Source organism: Rosa rugosa, chromosome 1 (assembly GCF_958449725.1).
Source record: "Rosa rugosa chromosome 1, drRosRugo1.1, whole genome shotgun sequence".
Taxonomy (NCBI): domain Eukaryota; kingdom Viridiplantae; phylum Streptophyta; class Magnoliopsida; order Rosales; family Rosaceae; genus Rosa; species Rosa rugosa.
Genome location: NC_084820.1, coordinates 34,403,741 through 34,414,146, shown reverse-complemented (window position 1 = coordinate 34,414,146; position 10,406 = coordinate 34,403,741).

Sequence of the window (10,406 nt, the reverse complement as noted above, 5' to 3'; positions counted from 1 at the left end):
TTGTTAAAAACAACCATGAAACCCCTTATGAAGTTTGGAAGAAGAGAACTCCAAATCTTCAAATATTAAAAGTGTGGGGGTGTTTAGCGAAGGTTACAATTCCTGATCCAAAAAGAAAGAAAATTGGACCCAAAACTGTAGATACCGTATTCTTAGGCTATGCTCACCATAGTAGTGCTAACAGATTTTTAGTGATAAATTCTGAGGTTAGTGAAATTTCTAATAACACTATACTTGAATGTAGGGATGCAACTTTCTTTGAAGATATTTTCCCTTTCAAGTCTAGAATCCCAAATAAAATAGTAGATAGAGTCATTACTAATATCGATAAAGTTTCTGCTAGTACAAGTAATCCCATGATTGAAGAATCAGAACCTTTAGAAGAACTTAGAAGAACTAAAAGAATGAGAAAAGATAAGAATTTTGGAGATGATTTTGTAGTATTCCACATTGAGGGTGATCCAACTACATACAAAGAAGCTATGGCTTCTGCAGATGCTCCATTCTGGAAAGAAGCAATACATAGTGAGGTTGAGTCTATTTTACAAAATCACACTTGGGAACTAACCAACTTACCTCCTGGAACTAAACCGATTGGTTGCAAATGGGTCTTTAGGAAAAAGCTGAAATCTGATGGTAGCATAGATAAATATAAGGCTAGACTAGTAGCCAAAGGTTTCACACAAATAAAAGGCATAGATTATTTTGACACATACTCACCTGTGTCTAGTATCACTACCATTAGAATTCTTATACCTTTAGCATCCATACATAATTTAGTAATTCACCAAATGGATGTAAAAACTGCGTTTTTGAACGGAGATTTAGATGAGGAGATATATATGGAACAACCTGAGGGATTTATTGTCAAAGGTCAAGAACAAAAAGTCTACAAATTAATCAAGTCCCTTTATGGTCTTAAACAAGCTCCAAAACAATGGCATGAAAAGTTTGACAAAGTCATTTTAGATTATGATTTTAAAATCAATGAACATGATAAATGTGTCTACTATAAAGAATGTGATGGAGAGTGTGTAATATTATGTTTATATGTTGATGACATTCTGTTGTTTGGAACAAGTCTAGAAATTGTGGAAAATGTGAAAATCTACTTATCAAAGAAATTTGATATGAAAGATTTAGGTGAAGCTAACATAATCCTTGGAATGAAATTAGAGAAAACTTCTTTAGGCTTTTACTTTAAATCAGGCTAGTGCAATTGAAATGATGCTAAAGAAATTTAATTATTATACTTGCAAGTCTGTTTCAACACCTTATGATCCTAACTTAGTTTTAAAGAAAAATATGGGAGAACCTGTGTCTCAACTAAAATACTCACAAATGATTGGATCTTTGATGTACATAGCAAATAAGACCAGACCTGATATATCTTTTGCTATTGGTAGATTAAGTAGATATACTCATAACCCAAGTAAGGATCATTGGATTGCTTTAGAAACAGTCTTTAAGTATCTGAGAGGTACTTTAAATTTTTTTATTTGCTATAAAATATTTCCTTGTGTAGTAGAAGGGTATACTGATGCCAATTGGATCTCTGATAGCTCGGATGTAAAATCCACTTCAGGATATGTTTTTCTATTAGGAGGAGCTGCCATATCTTGAGGATCCAAGAAACAAACTATAATTACTAGAAGTACTATGCAATCTGAACTTGTAGCACTTGATATTGCATGTACTGAGGCTGAATGGATAAAAGATTTCCTACTTGAGATACCCTTGATTAGAAAGCCTATTCCAGCCATTTCTATCCATTGTGACAACAAGGCTGTGATAGAGTTAGTAAAGCAAACACATTCTAATAAAAAAATGAATAGACATATATATGTTAGGTACAAATCTGTAAGAAGTCTATTAAACAAAGAAGTTGTATCTTTAGACTTTGTAAAATCAGAAAAGAACTGTTAGGTCCATAATTACCTAGTAATTATTCCCCTAATCTTGTACTTTTGCTTAACCTTTGTGTTTATTTATATATATTTATTATGTTTTCCTTATCATGCTAGGAAATGATGGAAAAGCTTGGAAATGCACTAAAAACTCAACTTTAGCACATTTTCCTACTCCGGCTAGGAGAAACCGAGCTAGGCAAGGAAGGGGGAGTGGTAGACTGACCAAATGAACTCTAAATGAGTTGAAACTTTCCAGATATATTCTAGACATCCTAAGGATCATTTATTATGAAGAGTGCAAGAGCTAGTTCGGAGTGGAAGACCATCAAAATATCGGTCCAATGTTCTGACTAAAACATGAAAACTGCAAAACCGGACCTGTACGGATTCCATCAGCATTTCCGGCTACACCACGGTTAACTAAGCTCTGAAATTTTACTAGGATGATCTACACTCATGGAGGAAAAGTTTGTATGAAGAAGTCAAAGGCTAATTCCGAACTCTCGGTGGAGATTCAATTGAAGGAAGAAAGGAGAAGAACGTGCGCAAATAGACAAAAAATGGGTCAACGGTGGTCAACGCAGGATTCCGGACATTTCCGGCCGAGTTGGCCGGCCGAGAACTTGTGTGGAGGACAAGGAATAGCTGACTAGAGTTAGAGACTTTAGGTGGGAATACTTTAGGTCTAGGTTATTTTAAAATTCAAAATTAGAAAGATGACAAGTGGTCTCATTTTTACACCTTACACTTTTGTCTCCCATTTATTATCTTGTTCCCCTACACAATGACCCTTCTACCCTTATTTTTTCTCCTCCACCAAAATATCTATAGCCTTTCTAGGTCATTTCTATGTGGAGTCAAAAACTAGATCCACAATTTGTGCTTACACATTTGTCAATCACATCTAGCCCTTCATTCCTTTTGATCTCCACCCTTGATTTGGATTGCCTTGGCCTTTAAATAGCCCTTCCTCTCTCCCAAAACCGTGCTCCCCCTTTGCTCTCTCATTTTGGAGCATCAAAATCTCTCTTTTCTCTAGTTTTAGGTTAGTTTTTCATAGCTTGTACATAGTTCTTTAAGTTTGTGTGAGAAATAGGTGTGTAGCAGGCACTTGGGTTTCACCAAACCCGAAGTTACTACACACTCTAAATTAATCACAACACTTGCTTTCACACATCCAAGCCTTTGTTCTTCTTTGTTCTTGAGTTTTGTGGATGTGTATGGTGTTTTGGGTTGTAAAACCGAAAATCCCATACCTTGAAGCAATTCTCTCATCATTTGACATCTTTGAGAGCTAGGTAGAAGGTTGGGTAGTTCTTCTCTTTTTTTTTCCTTCTCTCTTTAATTTGATGTTCATGGCTTGTATGTGTAATAACATTTGTTGTGAGTAGTTAGATTTGATACTTATGTGCAAATAATATAAATTTCCATGTGTTTTGATGTTTATGCATGTTTTGAATCTATGGGCTTTTAAACTTTAATGCTTACTAAATGTGTTTACTAGCTTAGTCACCTAGAAAGCATGTTTAGGAAACTAATTAATCAGAAACTTGAACTTGACCACTTCTTGAATCCGTGAGCATGTGTAGCCTTTAGGTGGTGGCTTAATGATTCTTACGGGAATTGTTAAGTTGCTTGAACTTCTTACTCTAAACTTAATGCATGTGTCATGATTTAATTACTCTAAGGGGGTGTTAGGCTAGCGGCTCATAGCCCACTTGTGTTTTAATGAAATATAAATGGGACTAAGGTTGTGTAATTTAACTTAGCTTCACCAAAATTTGTTGAATTGCATGATTAGTTGGTTTCTTGGTAGCTTCACCAAAGCACTAAGGGGAAGTTTGTCAAAGCATGTTATTAGATCAAATATGGGTTACATTTTGTGCATGAGTAAGGTTAGATGCGATGCCTAAGTCTCTATTCTTCTCATTGATTTAGTCTCATTTTTATTTGTTTATTTTATTTTTGTACAACTTAATTTCCTTTATCCAAATTAAAATCAATTCAAAAGCCAATTCACCATTTTACCATTGTAAATATCATTATTGATATTTTTGGCTTCCAAAGGGCTGAGACTATTAATTTGTAAAAAGATAGACTCGCATGTGTTTTCTAGGTTTTATTTTCGCGGTAATCTAGTTTAGGGTAGAGTTAATCAATCCCTTGGGTACAATACTCTTACTTTTCCCCTTTACTAAAACTTGACCTCCAAATCTTGGGAGTAGGTAATTAACATCACATAAATTTGCACATAGTTTTCATATTCGTGATGCAACCAACAAGAACATTGCTGATCAGTTGACCAAAGGTCTCCTAGATTTGTCGAGGGGGATGGGTTTAAGCCCAAAAGGAAGTCACCTAGGGAAGCAACCCAACCTCTGTGACTGGAGATCCCATGAAGGTGGTTCAATGGGTAGAAACAATCCATATTGCGTGACTTAAAATTCCAGTACAAAAAGATAAAAGGAGAGGAGAAAAAAAAAAAAAAAAAAGCTCTCCTGCTCATCCCTATGACATTAGTACTGTTGACATGTGAAATTAAGGAAAGGTTATACCTTGAATAAGCTTCGAGAGGGGCATACTCCCGCGGGCTACAAGTCACATGTACTCTTGGAGAACTCACCTAAGTGAGAGTAGTTGTGAGGCCACAACTATGAGATATGGGCTGCTCTCTATTAACTCTCATGATAATCAAGATAGAGCACATGGCCATAAATAGCGCTAACCCGCGCCAAGTGTATGTATTGATATCATGTGTGTGACAATGTATAGTTTGACTAAAAGGGGTCTAGTTCAAGACATTTATAGTTCACTATGATTTCTTCAAATGAAAGTTGTTTACACTAAGTGTAGGTTCAAGTCCGGAAGACACCTACATCAATTACATGGTATAAAAGTTGCCCAAGAAATTCCTTCTTTTAATTTGCCCATATCTTTGAGTTTTGAAGTTTTGAATCTTGTGGGGGTTTGTTTGTTGGTTTTATTTTCTTTTCTTTTATATTTAAAGATTCAAAACTTTTATTATTAATATTATTTTAAACAATATCAAAAGTTATCTGTTTTGGTTTTTCAAGAGTCATGTTCTTTTGAAGAGGCATGAAGAGTTTATATAAACTTGAACTCTTCAGACAAGGAAAGAACGTAGAATACCTCTCTTCTTTTACCTATTCTTCCTCTTCTTCTGTTATCAAAACTTCCTTCTATACCAATTCATATTCTCCATTCTTGGGTAATCGATAAAAGCTTGACATCCCGTCTATCGTGAACGTGCGAAGCGGATTAGACAACCTGTGAGGAATAAGGGTTGTATCTTGGAGTTTGTAGACGACCGCCAACACCTGCACGAGGGGAGGCGTCTAGGGCTTTAGGACAGAGACTGTCGTGCCTCTTTTTGTTCTCACAGGCCAGATTTCTCTAATCCTTTTCCTTCCTCTTTTTTATGATTGTGATTATATGATTGAGTTCTCTGTTTGATTGATTGGGTTTAGTAGACTTAGTACTACACTTCTGTTGGAGCATCTGAGATGATTTGAATGTTGTGTTTGATTTTTCAGAATGATAAAATAAAAATAAAAGTTAACAAAAAATTTAAAAACATCCAAATTATAAGGGTATGAAATTATGAATAGACACACCGATTTCTTTCGCAGTTTTTCACGAACCCATCAAAAAATACATAACTGTTGTAGAGAAACTGAAATTGAGAGAAATTTGCTATGTGTTCTCATTGATAATAGGTGTCTCTTTATATAGAGGATTACAATGCATAGAGTCTGAATCATACAAGGAAAGATAATATCTAGATTCTTCTAATTAAACCTTATTACCACTAGGTCAAGTAACCTAGAGTTTGGGCCAGACACACAAATAGGGATTTACTTGAACACTCCCCCTTGTGTCGCCCAAACGCAGTGCTTCTCTCGTTGCCTCGCTAAAAACCTTGCTGAGTAACAAAAACCCAGTGGGACAAAAATAACCTCGGTCGAAGGGAAAAAGAGCACAACTCACCCTTCACGTTTCAAGATTTACATGTAGACACCTCCCCCTGATGTCTGCATCTCCCCCTGATGACTACGATCATGGGGGTTCAGATAACTTCCGCAAACGATGCTACCAACATGTTTCCCGAAAGTGGAATTTAGGCAATGACTTAGTGAGCAAGCCTGCCTGCCGCACTGTCCTCAAATTGAACCTAGTTCACTTTGATCTTGAGGAGAGTCTGTTGTTGCTGATTATCCTTGGTGTTGTCTCTTTTGATGTAGCCTTGCTTCATTTGTTCAAAACAAGCAGCATTATCCTAAATTCTCGTAGGCTCATCTGTGGTAGACTTCAAACCACAATTGTTCGACATGCGTAACTATGAATCCAATCCATATACATTCACGAATCATTTCGTGAAGAGCAATAATCTCTGCATGGTTCGAAGATATAGCGACTAAGGTCTGTTCTGTAGACCTCTAAGATATCACGGTCTTTTCCCATGGTGAACACTTAACCAGTTTGGAAATGACCTTTGTATGGGTCAGAGAGATACCCAACATCAGTAAAACCTTCTAAAACACATGTCATTTTGGGATGGGGATGGAAGACGCAGGCCAGTGTTGGCAGCGTTCCTAGTGTGTGACGGGTCCGAATCCATCATCTCTTTGTAGGGATAGAACAAGCTCATATCAATTGTACATCTCAAGTACTGAAAGATATCTTTTACACCAATCCAATGGCGTCGCGTTGGCGCAAAGCTATATCTAGCTAACAAGTTCATTGCAAATGAGATGTCCGGTCTTGTACATTTAGCTAAGTACAATAATGTGCCTATTATACTTATGTAGGGCACTTCCGCCTCTAGCACATCTTCGCCATCATCCTTCGGATGAAGAGGATCCTTTTCAGGATAAAGACTACGGACGATCATGGGGGTGCTTGAAGGTTTGACCTTGTCAAAATGCCTAAGCATCTATCAACACAATGCTCAAGTTCCAAACCGAGACATAATCGTGTTCTCCCAAAATCCTTCATCTCAAACTCGGATTTCAAGTGTTCAGCGGTTTCCCTTAACTCTTTAAGGGCTTCCAATGAAGATCATGTCCAACATGAACCGCGATAGAATCCGAAACTTGTTATAGAAACGCGTGGGCATATCCCTTCCTAATCAAGTAGTCACTTTAGTGAGCGTTTCAATCTTATTATAAACGCGCTCCGTGGTCTAGAGCCACTTGACTTGGGTAGATGAAGTTCACCATGAACCTTCATGTATATTCCGTATCTAGATCCCCATATAGATACATAGTGACCACATTTGTAAATTGCATGTTCAGTTATTCGGAAACTACCAAACTGACAAGGTAGTGGAGTGCAATGACATCCATTACGAGAGAATATGTCTCATCGTAGTTGATTCCAGGGCGTTTTTATGAGAACCCTTGCACCATAAGGCGAGATTGCCATCTCTTTTTGTCATACGCTTTCTAACGAAGACCCATTAATCAATAGGTTTTATGATAGGAGGTGTTGGCATCACTGATAGGAGCATAAAATGCGACGTTTATAATGTTGAAACCCTATATTTTGCTAAGCTATTTCCTTTATCTTGATCAATTTAACTTAGTTAGTGTTTTACAGGTAAAATGGAGTCTCAAAGTCCAAAAATGGCTAAGGAAGGCACAAGTGGCGCAGAAATGGAAAGAAATGAATAAATGGAAGTTTTCCCAGTTTGACTAGGAAAAGGAATCCAAGTTGGAGTAGGAGTCTGAAGCTGACTTGGACTAGGAGTTCTACTTGGACAAGGAAACCCAATTCTACTCAGATAAGGAAACCTAGTGTGATAAGGAGTCCCTGTGGGATAAGGATTACTCAAGAAGGTTCCGGAAGAGTGTAGAAGCATCTCGGAAAAGAAAGCAGTATTCAACTAGGAAACCTACTTGCATATGGAGTTCTACTCATACTAGGAGAGCTTTGGAACGTTCATGAAGTATCTAGAAGTCTCAAGAAGATCATATGTCGTGCACATGGAAGAGAAAGCAACAAGGAATTCGGATTTCAAAGCAATGTGGAGTTTGGATTTCTAGTTGAGCATGGATTGGAATTGCCGTGAGATTCTTGAAGGTTCTAGGGAGTTCTTGACGTTTCATTCTTCAACAAGGCGTGGAAGACATGTGAGAGGCATGTGATGTGAAGGAAAACCGAGTTGGACTTAAGTTGTGCTTTAAAAGTCAAATCCATTACAGATTCGGATTACTGCCTGTGCAGATCAGTCAACTTCAACGGAGAGTCATAAATCGTTCAGAGCTCATAAAATTATGATCTTCATATGGTTGGAAAGCTAGAGATGTCTAGTTTCCAGAACTTTTTACAGCTCATCGATAGCTATTTTCTAGAAGAAGTTATGGCCGTTTTAGTGCACTGAGGTCAAGACTGCCGGAAATCTACTTTGTGCCAAACAAGTCCTAGATCAACACAACTTTGGAGAAACCAAGTAGAAACAAATTGGGAGTGCCTTGAGACGTTCTCCTATATATACCTAGTGTATTTGACGTTTCAAGGGTTACAATATTCTCCACAATTTCGATTTCTCACTTGTTCTCTCTAGTTTTCAGGTTTTCGCAATCTTCAAGGAGCATAGCCGTGACCATCCACCTTCCTAGCCGTGATCATCACTTGTGCACCATCTTGGATCTGCTTTGGACCTTGGGACGTGACTAAGGGTTGTTCATACCATAATCTTCTCATGTACTTTCACGGTTGTGGCTTTCTTGTAGTTAGAATTTCTGCTTTGGAATTTCTGTTGTTTAAACCGAAACTACGATGTGACAAAACCTATTTTTGGATTCAATTTTGATGTGCTTTTTCATGTGTAATGTGTTTATGTGTTCTTGATCTTTGTTGGTTGCCAAATATATGGAATGATAATCTGATTTTGTGCTTCATTATATGTAACGTTCTTGTGGTTGCAAACATAGGAAGATTTGCATGTAATTTGCTAGTAATTAGGTTTGATGCTTTGTGAAACTTAATTCGAATAAGTAGTAAAGGCTTGCTTTGAGTCGAAATCAGATTATGCATGTGATGATAAGTTGTGACGTGCTTGGATTTGCATGTTTATCAATTCTTTCTTGAACTTAATGATTTGAAAACGGATTTTCAACGTATGTGTGATATCGACTTTTCAAAATAAAATTGATTTGGTGCTTTGCTATTTCGATTTGACTTAAGAAATAAAGTTAAAAAGGACATTGGTTGCTTTGATCTTTGTGTCTTGGTTGATGGCGTTCTTGGTAATAAACAAGATTAAGGGATGCATGAATATGTTGTTCTTGAATTGTTCTTGATGAATTGTTTTCCAAAAATTCTTCTTTTCCCACCTTTGTATAGAAACGATTTTTACTTTTTATTTGTTTTCTAAAATTTCTGTTTTTCAATCTTCAAAAACCCCCCAATCTTTATGTTATGTGTTTTTGTACATTTGTAAATAATTAAAATTAACTTAGAGTTTTTAGGTAGCATGTTAATGTAAATAATAAATAAATAAATAAATAATGTTTTAAAAATTCGTGAATAGTAACTCCGTGAATAGTAAATATGTGTTAGTGTTTTCTAGGAATTAATTTAGTGTTTTTTTGGATTTTGTTTTGTGTTTTTTAGGTGTTCCTAAATTTTAGGGATGCTTTGGTGTTTTTTAGGAAAGAGAAAATTTTACAAAGAGTACCCGAATTAAGGCCCATTCTAAACTTTAGTACCCGACTATTCAAAACTATCACATTGGTACCCGATGTTTGAAATCCGACCCAACAATCGTACACGCCGTTACTAACGGTGTTAAGTAGCACATTTTGAGGGATATTTTAGTCATTTCATGTCTTAATCCAATTTTTTTTTTAATTAAAAAAATTTATGAGACCAATTTTTTTTGTTTTTTTTTTTTTACATATGATGCAACTGGTCTCATAAATGGGGAGAAAATCAAGGAGAGAGAAACCAAGTTGCAATGAATAAAAAAAAAAATTGGATTAAGACATGAAGTGACTAAAATATCCCTCAAAATGTGCTACTTAACACCGTTACTAACGGCGTGTACGATTGTTGGGTCGGACTTTAAACATCGGGTACCAATGTGATAGTTTTGAATAATCAGGTACTAAAGTTTAGAATGGGCCTTAGTTCGGGTACTCTTTGTAAAATTTTCCCTTTAGGAAAAGTAGTTAGAGTTAGTTTTGACTTAGGATTTCTTGTTTGACTTGGTCAATAATATGTATCCTTGTTGTATATGAATTCCCTATGTGATATGGATTTGTAATTGTGTATAAATAGGAGTGGGATTTCCAAAACCTTTTCTAACTTGTTTTCTCTCTAATTTCGGCATTGCCTATATATATACTTGTATATTTTTGTTGCTCTTTCATTCCTTTGCTCTCTAATTCGTGTGAATGTATGTATGCTCTCTCTCTTTTCTTTGTTGTTCTAATTCTAAGCATGCTTGTAAACTTGTTAAATATTTTCGTA